Source organism: Akebia trifoliata, chromosome 4 (genome assembly GCF_017979445.1).
Source record: "Akebia trifoliata isolate Shusen 1 chromosome 4, ASM1797944v1, whole genome shotgun sequence".
Lineage (NCBI taxonomy): Eukaryota > Viridiplantae > Streptophyta > Magnoliopsida > Ranunculales > Lardizabalaceae > Akebia > Akebia trifoliata.
This window is the reverse complement of record NC_141378.1, coordinates 15,850,856-15,863,297: the sequence shown is the minus strand read 5'-3', so window position 1 is coordinate 15,863,297 and position 12,442 is coordinate 15,850,856. Positions and strand designations below refer to the sequence as shown.

At 33.7% G+C, this 12,442-nt stretch overlaps 1 pseudogene across 1 annotated transcript; it reads left to right on the top strand.

Annotated features, from left to right (window-relative positions):
• The first annotated feature begins 5,077 nt into the window (after positions 1-5,077).
• On the top strand, positions 5,078-12,167 carry LOC147404127 (G-type lectin S-receptor-like serine/threonine-protein kinase LECRK3; annotated as a pseudogene). The gene is made up of 2 exons (XR_015177702.1): positions 5,078-5,761; positions 10,066-12,167. The product of XR_015177702.1 is annotated as a G-type lectin S-receptor-like serine/threonine-protein kinase LECRK3 (transcript).
• Positions 12,168-12,442: the final 275 nt, after the last annotated feature.

Genomic DNA, 12,442 nt, shown 5'->3' with positions numbered 1-12,442 from the left:
AGGAAACTACAAGACGAAACCTGTAAACACAATAGGGACAAATCAAAAGGAAAATTATCAACAAGCATAGTGAAGCCCTGGGAGGAAACTCCATGCTTTCATAGCTAATCCGCCACTTTGTTGGATTCATGCCAAGGGAACGCAAAAGTGATCTTCTGGAACGCTTTAGACACTTCTTTAATCGACCTCATAATAGATAAGTGACGCCATGAGCAGTCCCATTTACCATTCAAACAGTCTTCGAGCATATAGAGAATCTAACTCTCATAGATGATTGATCGGGACTAATTTTTGGTGCATAGGTAGACTAATGTAAGGTCTAAAATATTTAGAACCCTTTAAATATATATTAAATTTATTAGATATTTAAAAATAATTTTAAACATTTAAAACATTGTTTTAAAACTTGACTCAATTCTCCAATGAATTCAATTAACTTGGAAACTTGCGAGTTGATTAAAATTTTATTAATATTATGAATATTTAAAAATATTTATAATAAATAAAAATATATTTTTGTTCTCCACAAAAATTATTTTATAAAACCAAATAACTCAGTCAAGTTTTTAAACTTATTGGATACTGTTTTTAGTTGACTCAACTAAATTAACTCGGAATGCTGGTTCCACTGAGTTTGGATTCGAATCATTACAAAATCCAATCAACTTGATAGCGATGCATAAAACTTGGTTGTTCAAGTCAACTCGATAGAATTTGTAGTGACTTAGGCCAAACTCGGTAGAATCAACTTGCCGAGTCAACTTGAAAATGCAATTACTAAGGTTAAAATTTTGATCTAGTTATTTGGTTATCTATAATATTTGTGTTGGAGAAAAATAATATTTTTTATTTATTTTAAATGTTAAAATTATATTTTAATTAACATAAAATTAATATAATTTTATTTGATTCATTTTAGTGCACTTTCGATTTTTCAAATTGATATGATTGATGGGTCTAACTATTTTAGAACTTGCATCAGTCTACATGCACATTTCAAATCAGTTGGATGATGATCATTATCTGGTCATCATCATCATCATTGCATCATAAGATGAATAGTTTTGGAAAGAAAAAAAATGGGGAAATTATCAGAAAAAATCAAAATAAAAATTTATTTATAAAAAAAGTATTAATTTTCTTGAAAATAAAAACCTATTTTGCCACTTCAAGTGGAGGTTTTAATTTTTTTTTAGTTTTGTAAGATTTTTCACCAGTTGAAATGGCGTAACTAATTTTATTTTGTTTTTTTATTTTTTTTATTTTCCACTACTTAAAGTGGTGCACAAAATGTTTTTTTATTTTTTATTATTATTTTTTATTTTTATAACATACTTTAGGTTTTTAGAAAAGAGTATGACTAGCTTACTAAGTTAGTAAGTGTTTCACCCTTACTAAAGGTCCTTGGACTGACATTGTGGCATCAAAAACATGACCCGATGTTTCAAAATTGTAGGAGATAAATTCTAGGAGCATGAAAAAAATATTTCAAAAACCAAGTTATTTTCACCATTGAAGTTTAACTTTAAAACTTTAACTTAAGTGGAAATTCGTTAGCCGTCCATTTTCAAAACCTTGGATCAAGCAAAAAAAAAAAATTGTTTTCTCATTTTTTTGCATTTGAGTTTTTGATGAAATTAAAAAAAAAAAAAATGTTTTTCTTTTGATGCATTTTGCTTACACGGTTTTGAAGATTCAAAAGATAAACATTTGGATTACTAATTTAGTAACATTTTAAGCCCTACTTAGGATAATTTTGCTCGAATGAAGTATCACATTAGCAATCCAACACCACAATCCTCTAGATGTCATCTAAAACTCAGATCCAAAAGCATAAGAAAACATAATTTTTTTACTTGATCCTAGGTTTTGAAAATGGATAGCTAACGAACTTTTAATTAAGTCAAAATTTTAAAATTAAACTTCAATGGTGAAAATAACTAGAATTTTTTTTTTTCTTTCAAGTCCCTAGAATTCTGTCCTCTACAATCTTGAAGCACAAGATCATGTTTTTGATGTTACGAGGTGAGTCCAAGGACCCTTGATAAGGGAGAAACACTTGCTAACTAAGTAAGGTTAGTCATACTCTTTCCAAAAGAACTAAGTGCGACCACTTGAAGTAGCGGAATGTTAAAAAAAAAATAATAATAATAAATAACATTTTGTGCACCACTTTAAGTGGTGGAATTTAAAAAAAAATAATAATAAAAAATGTACGCCACATTAAATGGCTATAAAAAAAGAAAAAAAAAAATTCTTATGCCACTTCAACTGAAAAAAAATCTTAAAAAATTAAAACCACCACTTGAAGTGGCAAAGTACGTTCCTATTTGTAATTTCACGAAAATTGATATTCTTTTTTATAATTAATTTTTTTTTTCTAATTATTTAAAAAAAAAATCCTTAAGGATGTTTTTTGTCATTAGATCATTTTTCTTCGATCTGCAAGAGAAGGCTAAGGTCAAACGGTTTGTAATTAATTTTTAAAATATACGGACAACTCAAATAATCATTAAAACGTGGAAGAGCCAAATCGACACATGTGGTTGTAACCTTTTAAAGGTGCTGTCAAAAAGGATAGTTCAGGGATTATGTAAAATACTGCTTTAGTGGGTCCCCGGTAGTCAGTATTCTTTGTGAAAGGACCTTTTGGTACGATAAACTAACCTTTTCAATCATTTTCCCAAAAGAAAATTTATTTGTTTGTCAATGAAAAAAAAAACGTAACAAAGCCTGCCATACTTTAAGATTTTTGATACACATGACATACTCTTGACAGTGATAGATATGATTTTGTGTAAAAAATTGTGAGGCAACAACTATCCTTTAAATTTTATCTATAAAGAAATTGTACCCAACTCATTATAAAGGAGGGGTATCTTATCTTTCCTTTGATAAGGTGCCAGGCTACTTGCACTTTTTGTTTGGTCTCTTCACACCTACTTACTCTTGCACCTCCCTAAAATTTCTCTATTCTCAGCACACCCACATTTTTTCCAATTACTCTTTGCCCACAATCGAACAATCCTCAATGATGATGTTCTTCTTCTTCTTCTCCTAATTTACATCTACAAGGGTTTCATCTTGAGTTTCACAATACAAAAAGTAATACTCTTAGAATTTACAGAGTAGGTTATAAAAGACCATGTCTCAACTCCTAATCTAGGGATTAGGAAATCTTGACAACAACAAAAATAAATGAAGATTCGTTAGATATTTCAATATCGAAATTGGCAAAAGGATGTTTGGTAGGGTCTTATCGAATCTATGTGAAAGGATTCGGTAGGTTTCCTATTGAATCTTATTGGAACCAAAATGAAATTTTTTGATAACTTCCTATAAAAACGAAAGTTAATCTTTTTCTTACGTGAGTTCAAAGAGCTTATTGTTATGATCAATTTGGTCATTTCACCAATTTTAATTTTAATTTTTATGTGGGCGCATAGAGCACAAAAGGTGGGTGCAAGTAGAATGTCCCTAAATAGATACTACATCATTATATTATTAATATATCACAATAGGAATATTTTGATTTTATTATTTTATCTTGGAAAATGCTGGAATGACAAATGGAGACACAAAAGTGACAAAAACTTGTGGTGGCGTGCATATTACCATAGATGCTTTTCCACGAGATACGAGTAAAAAGCATCTACGGTAATGTGCACACCACCACTAATTTTTATCACTTTTGTGTCTCCGTTTGTGTCACCCCAGCACAATTCTTTTATCTTTCATTCAAAGAGTTATTATTGGGACCCCAACTTTACTTATTACTTTACAATTAAAAAATAATAATAATAAGTTAATGATTGAGAAACAATAAAAGTTGGACTGCCAATAGAAACTCTCTTCCTCTCTCTAGATTTCTGACTGTTTGATTTAGGATGTATATGAGACTAATCCCATTTGTAAACAATTGGTAATTCTGTAGTAATATCAAGGTGATAACTTGAACCAAACTTTTGTAATGTTTGAATGATGTGTCTTAATCTTTAATTAAGATGTGATAAATAATTTGAGAAGTTGGACTGTAATGTGTAGAAGTTGGGTGCCAATAATAGCTCTCTTCATTTATGATGGCAAAGGTAGACCCATTCATAGTGCTGCAGGAGTCAAGGATTGGAGTGAGGTCGGCCCAGTAAAAGACGCAATATATGTTGAAGTCGCGGACGTTGCTCGTCCACAAGACTTGCAAGAGTTGAAAGTCATTCCCTGCCCTCCAGGCCTCCTCTAGCCTTGAAAGTTCTAAGACTTGACTCAGTTTCCACCGAGTCAAATCAATTTGATGAATGAGAGTCAACTCGAGCATCTCAAATAAATATGTCTTATATTAAATATGTATAAAAAAGTGTCGCGGGGGACTTCTATCAGTGAGAATTAGTTTTATATCTCTTAGATGACGTTCATTTACAAGATCTAACAACATCTTACGGTGTTGTAGAAAATATTGAAAAATGAACGGTATTTAAGTACTTGTACAAATAATTGTCATTTTTGGATGCTTAGAACATGTCTGGTATAAGAAATTATTTTGTAGATGATGCATAATGTTTTTTTTTTTTTTCATTTCCCATTAAAAGAATTGCAAAAACAAACAAGGGTTACTTGGCTGAGTTAAATAATCACTTCAAAGAGTCACCACAACAGTGAATCGAGTTGACTCATCGAGTGTCAAAACTAAGATTTTGGGAACTTTTTTGTTTAATTGTGGCCACAATAAAAATCATTGATTTTTCAACATGTAAGCTTTTCGGAAGGTTCAAGGGTTGGAAAAAAAAAAAAAATACATTTTCTTTTTTTTACTTTTCTTCTAACTTACGCAGTCAAGAACGCTGTAGATTTGCTCTCTTTTCTTCTCAAGTCCGGTATGAGAAATCATTTTGTAGATAATGCATAATGTTTATTTTTTTCATTTCCCAATAAAAGAATTACAAAAACAAACAAGGGTTACTCGGTTGAGTTAAATAATCATTTCAAAGAACCACCACGAAATTGAATCGAGTTGACTCATCAAGTTTCAAAACTAAGATTTTGGGAACTGTTTTCTTGTTTAATTGTGGCCACAATAAAAATCATTGATTTTTCTTCTCAATTCTCACCCCTTTAAGATAGAAGAAGAAACTGCACAAAGAACCAACTTTCATAATGGCTCCTATCTCTATATTTCTTTTTCTCCTCTCTACATTTTCTGTTGTAACAGCTCAACAAAGATACTCCAACATCAGCTTAGATTCTTCCCTCTCACCCAACACCAACCTCAGCTCATGGCTTTCCCCTTCAGGCCGATTTGCCTTCGGATTCTACCCAATATATCAAGATAGCTTCATCATAGCAATCTGGTTTGCTCAAATTCCCGAAAAGACCATTATATGGACGGCGAATCGAGATGATCCTCAAGTTCCAAACAATCTTACATTGCGTTTGACTAGTAATCGAGGGCTTGTTCTGAGTTCCTCACAAGGCGATGAAAAATACATTACCGATACTCCTGAATCTGCTTCCTCAGCTTCCATGCTAGATTCTGGCAATTTCATTATCTATAATTCGGATTCAAAGGTCATATGGCAGAGTTTTGATAATCCAACCGACACGATTGTACAAGGCCAGCGTCTCGTGGCGGGGCAAGAATTGTTCTCTAATTTCGCAAAAAATGACCCTCGAAAGGGAAGATTTAGGCTCAAGATGCAGCATGATGGTCATCTAGTGCAGTACCCTGTACAAACGCCTGACACGGCCCCATACGCATATTGGGCTTCAGGTAATAATAGAATATTTAGTCTACAATTATGTGCACTTTTATCTTCATGGGATTATCATTGATATTTTATGGTCTGTATTAAATTATACAAAATGTTTTTCTTAGGAAAATGAGATTTCGAGAGCAGATGTCTAAGTGCACATTTACACAAGAAAATCATTTTCATGAAAAAACGGTCTTGGCAATTTTATGAAAAATATTTTCTGATCGGATTCCCAAGGAAAATGATCGTCTTGTGAGAGTGGAATCTAGGACAATCATCTCAACTTGCAAACTAAAATTCAACTCTATTTTTGCGGTTGTCCTAAGGGAAATTCGAAGGAAATGTTTATTTTGCTCATAGAAAAGTCAATTCAAGATTTCAAAAATCCCATATCGACCATTCACATGATCAGATGCCATGTAAGCCATAATTCAAGGAATTAAAGTCTAAAATATTTCTTTTTAAAATTTCCTTAAATTGTGACTTACATAGCAGGTGTTAAGGTGAGGGAGGAGGATTTCAATCCTACACCCTACCGTGCATAGGGTCTAGACTCTTAATCAATAAACATGTTTTTAGTGAGATCAATAATTCAGTTATGACCAAAATTCAATCTAGGTCTTTCGTATTATCACCCATAAACTTTACCCTCTATTCTAAGCTACTTGGCACTTTTAGTAGCCTGCGTATTGAAATTAAAAACATACTCATCACATGAACTTCACAATTTACAAAAAATACCCACAGTACTTTTTACAATTACATACATATGGAATCACAAAAGTACATAAATCAAAGATTTAGCAACCAGCATATTGAAATTACAAAATTACCCCTAAAAACTATTAAAATTCAAAAAATACCCTTTAGTATGTTACAAGAATATGCATGTCATGCATTTATGAAAAAAAACCCATCAAAGATATAGTAACTCGCATATTGAAATTATAAAAAATACTTCTTCACTATTATAATGAGAGAGGTTGGAGTAGAAGTGGTTAAACACCAAAAATGGATTCCAAAAATTTCCCTACCTTAACATTTAAACTTAAAATAATCAGGTTTATTTTGATCAAAAACAAAGAAAATGCAATCACATGTCCCTCAAATCACGATGGTTAATTTCTAAATCATAAAAGAAGAGAAATTTTCCAAAATGTGATCAACTTTTGATGAAATCGCGATTTCGGCTCAATATTCATTTTAATTCTAAAACGTGAACAACAAGATTAATGGTTTTTCAAGTGACTATCTTGCAGGTTTGATACTTTTAGCAAGATCGTCACTATATGACCCAACGAGATTGTCACTTTAAAAAGAAAATATCAACGAGATTGTGACTTTAAAATTGTGAAATCGTCACTTGAAAAACCCGCAATCTCGCTATTCGTGTTTTGGGCATTTAATTAACAGTTTCCTAGAATCGGAATTTCATCATGTTCAAGTCAAAAAAATGGTAATCTACCCATAAAAATATTCTTCTTATATGTAATCTTCAAAACAACCCTTTGATTAATGTTTTAAATTACAAATAAGCCCTTTCAGGGACATGTGAGTTTGCACATGCCACCTTCTAGTCTCATATGAGAAACTATTGAAATTACAAAACTACCTATCAATATGTAAGATATTTACTGGGGGTTATTTTTTTAGTTTGAATAGTATATTTGATGAGGGGTATTTTAGTAGATTTAAAACTAATTAAGAGATTCTTTGTCATTTTTTAAATCTTTGATGAGGCTTATTTTCATAAATTCATCATATGCATGTTATTGTAACTAGTATTGAAGGCTGTTTTTATAATTTTTTTTAACTTATTTGATGAGTGAAATTTTGGAATTTCAATATGCAAGTTGATTTATCTTTGCTCAAGGGTATTTCATAAATTCATATGAATTTACTATAGCAAGTGCTCAGGGTTACTTTTATAATTTAAATAATTTCTTTCATTAGGGTATTTTTGTATTTTGATATGCACAAGTTAATGTAGATGAGGGTGTTTTCATAAATTCATAAGCATGTTCATATGGCAAGTACTACCGGCTATTTTCATAATTTTTTTGATAAAAGGCTTTTTGTCATTTAAATAAGTAGAGTATTGATTCTTTGATGAATTTTTATAAATTCGTATAAATGTTACTATAACAAGTATTGCGGGCTATTTTAGTAATTTAAGTAATTTTTTTATGGGAGGTATTTTTATAGAGTCGTGATGATTTGGCTTAGGCAAGTGGCATACTCAATTGACTTACTTGACGTGATAGGCTTGAAAATCGCAGATCTGCTCACCACGAGATACAAAACCGCACCCTTTTATTGGGAACCGTAGTTCTGTATCCTGAGGAGAAAAATCTATGGCTCCCGAGCCTATCGCATCAAGTTAGTCGATTGAGTTGCCATGTGCCTAAGTTAGATTATCAGCACTCATTTTTATAGTAGACAAGTTCATGTATATTTTGTGAGCATATTCCACAATAGCTTCTTTTGTGTGCTCGATGATCTGTATATAAATAGTTGCTTTGTATTATTTGGTTGTTGAAAGGCTAGTTGGCATGCGATGCAATCCAGCACTTAACTTGGGCAAGTCAAATCTGAATCTACTGGGTTGAACCCAACCTTTGGTAAGGTCTAGGCATAATTAGTGTAGGAGATTGTTTGGGTCTCCCATTTCTTGATATTTGTGTAGCACTTGATTCCTTAGTCCTTGAAATTTGTATTACAATAAATATTTATTCTGATCATCTTCTCCAATGAACTTCATTTTCTAGTCATCTTCTTCACTAGTCTCATTTTAAATGTATAACTGCTCTAACTCAGTGTCTAATCAATTCATAAGTTGACTCAGTCAAGTTATGTATCTGCAACTCTTTTAAGTACAATATGTGTGTTTTATCATAACGATAGTGTTGTGTATGTGAACACCTTTATGAAACTCAATATAAACCCTTTGCAATGAGTTTTTCCACTTGAACATCATTCTCACTTGACTTGTTCATGGTCACATGAGAGATAAGTCTTGAACAACCTCCTCAAACTTTAGGGTCTCATTGCCAAACATGAGAGTAATCTGAAAGTATTTGAAGAAATTAGGAAGTGATCTTAACAAAAGCAATACTTTGTCTTCTTCTTCATACTTGACCTCTACATTCAACAAATCACTAAAAAATCGAGTGAATGTGTTTAGGTGCTCCATGATGTCTTGTCCTTCCTCCATCCTTATGCCATAAAATTGGTCCTTAAGGAATAATTTGTTGGACAAAATCTTTTCCATGTAAAGTTTCTCAAAGCTTGTCCCGTGTTCCCTTAGCGGCCTTTCCTTCTATGACGTTGTACATGACTTTATCTAAAATATGCAACTCAATGGAATTAATAACCTTCAAATTCAACTACTCCCATGTCTCATTAGACATACTCTCCAGTTTCACTTCAATGTCCTGAATACAATCATGAAGCTCTTGTTGGACAAGAATATTCATAATCTTCCTTTGTCACAATGTAAAGTTTGATTTTTTATCAAAATGCTTTACCTCACCGGAACTTCCGATCATCGTTGTAGTATCATTTCCACTATTACAAATTCCTTAGATAACCTAGGCTTTGATATCTTTTGTTGTGTATGTGACCATGTGAAACTCACGTAGTAATTTGATCAAACACCTATTGGGTAGTTTACCAAACACCATTTATGTCACACCTTTTCCAGACCTTATTTGATAATGGTAATGAAGGACAAACCTAACTAATAGTAGCAAATGCAAAGATGATAACTAATCACATAAATAAAGAGTAAGAACACAATAATCACAACATGAGATTTTACGTGGTTCACCTAAAGGCTATGTACATAAAGGTATGAGCGTTGGAGCTCGATTTCACTATGAAGAAAATGGGGCAAATCGATACAAGGAAACACCTCTATCACTTAACTTCACCTTTTTCTAGAGCTCAATCTTCCCAAACCTCTCAACCTCTTTTCTCTTGGGTTTTCTCTCTTTCTTTACTCTCTACTCTCTTCTCTAGAAAAGCCTTAGACTTGGAGTTAGACTTCTAACAAAACAAAACATAACAAAACCTCATCCTTTTAGTAGCACCACAAAGTAGGTCACATACATGAGTTACAAGCACAACCCAAATTACCTTGGATCGACCAAAAAACACGCATACTTGGACTTGGCCTAATTGATTTTGAGCCATACTTCAACATGTGGAGTATGCAAGTGTTTTGGTAAAACATTTATTATCTTTTATATTTTCTATAAAGATATTATTAGGATTCATGAAATTGCATCCAATAATCCAATAGAATTTTACTATTTTACAGGAACTATGGATGCAGGAGATAATACGACACTAAATCTAGACAACAATGGTCACCTGTACATGCTGAATACCAATGGTTCCAACATAAAGAATCTGAGTGACGGAGTGTTTCCTTCTCCTAATGAAAGAATGTTCTACCGCCTGACTATCGACATAGATGGGATCTTCAGGTTGTATTCACACAATTTCAATCAAAATGGTAATTGGTCATTTAAGTGGAATTCTACAAACAATAAGTGTGATCCTAAAGGCATTTGTGGCCTAAATGGGTACTGTACGCTAATGGATCAAGAATCTCTCTGTCTTTGTCCACGTGGTTTTGATTACATCGATGATGCTGATAAGCCCTTGGGCTGTAAGACAAACACCAGTGCCGAAGGTTGTGGAAACAAGGATGAACGTATCAAATACACCATTTATACTTCAGAGCTGATAAGTTGGGAAGACGATTCATACTACGTTTCACCATCCACGACCGAAGAAGATTGCAAGGACACCTGCCTGAAGGATTGCAACTGCGAGGCTGCAATATTTGCAAACTCAGAATGCAGAAAACAAAGACTCCCACTGAGATATGGGTCAGTCAAACAAAGTTCTTATCAAGGCAATGAATGTCGTCGACTTTGGGAACAATGGCTCCACTACAAGCAAAGTAGCCAAAGAAAGCAATAAAAAACTGCGAATCGACATTCTAATTATTAGTATTGTGGTTCTTACTATTGCTTTTATTGTCATTGGGTTAACTGCTGTTCTTATTTATAGACAACGTGTTGGGGTGTACAAAAGGATCTCAGAGCAAGGGAGTGTCGGGTTAAGTGAAGGGATCTCTCTACGGTCATTTACTTATGATGAGCTCAAGAAATCAACAGATGGATTCAAGGAAGAGTTGGGTAAGGGATCTTTCGGAACAGTTTTTAAAGGGAGTCTATCAAACAGCCAAAGACAAGAGGGAGTCATCGCCGTCAAGAGACTAGAAAGATTGTTGGATGAAGGAGAAAGGGAGTTCAAAACTGAGATGAGAGTGATTGGGAGAACACATCACAGAAACCTAGTCAAATTGCTCGGTTACTGCCATGAAGGCTCTAATAGACTTCTAGTTTACGAGTATATGAGCAATGGGTCTCTCGCGAACTTCCTCTTTAATCCCCAAAAATGCCCAAATTGGGATGAAAGAGTGGGAATTTCTTTGAACATAGCTAGAGGCATCTTATATCTCCACGAAGAGTGCGAGACCCAAATCATCCATTGTGACATAAAACCTCAGAACATACTAATGGATGAGTACCATTGCGCAAAAATAGCTGATTTTGGGTTGGCTAAGTTGCTAAAGCCGGACCAAACAAGGACATATACTGGTATCAGAGGGACTAGAGGGTATGTTGCGCCCGAATGGCATCGAAATATGCCCATAACCGTCAAGGCGGACGTGTACAGCTTTGGGATTGTGCTTTTGGAGATCATATGTTGTCGAAGGCATATGGAGATGGAGCTGATTGAGGAAGAAGTTGTTCTTGTGAATTGGGTGTGTGAATGTTTCGAAAATTGTGAGGTGGATAAGTTGGTGAACGATGAAGAGGTGGACAAGACAAGGTTGGAAAGAATGGTGAGGGTGGCTTTGTGGTGCATCCAAGACGAGCCATCCCTTCGCCCTTCCATGAAGAAGGTGGTCCTGATGCTGGAAGGGACTATAGAGATTCCGGTTCCTCCTGGTCCTACTTCTTTTCTTAGTTCAATCTAAATGGAATCTTCCATGCATCCAATATATATCACCATCTCTTTCCAGTTCTAGGTTCAAATCATAAAATAATTCAATTTCTAGTTTTTTATATTTTATTTTATTTTGTTGCTCCATAAATTGGCCTACGATAAATAAGATGAGAACAATCTTTGTTTGTTATTATCTAAAATGCTGCAACTTTTAGACTAGTTTTGATTCAGAGATATGTGATGTATTCTTTGGATATATGTAAAGGTCATGATAATCTAATTACTCCACGTGGCATACTCAATCAGCTACCTGACATGACAAGTTGGGAACCGTGGATCTGTGTTCCTTGGGATACACGGTTCCCTCTAGATACATTTTTTATGGGGAAGTGCAGTCATGTATCCCGAGAAGTGCAGATCTACGGTTCCTAAACTTGTGACATCAGTGTAACCGATTGGGTTTGCCAAGTGAGGCAGTCAGATTATCACGATTCTATGTTTTATTGGACTATTGTATTTTAGATTTATCCTGTTGAGATTGCGTGTTTCTTTATGAGTTCACGGATCTTGACCCCATTTAAGCTGATGGGCCGTGTGGCTAAGAATGTCTTATTAAAAACCGTTAAATATATAAATAAATAAACAACACAAAAATCGATCCAAAACTCACA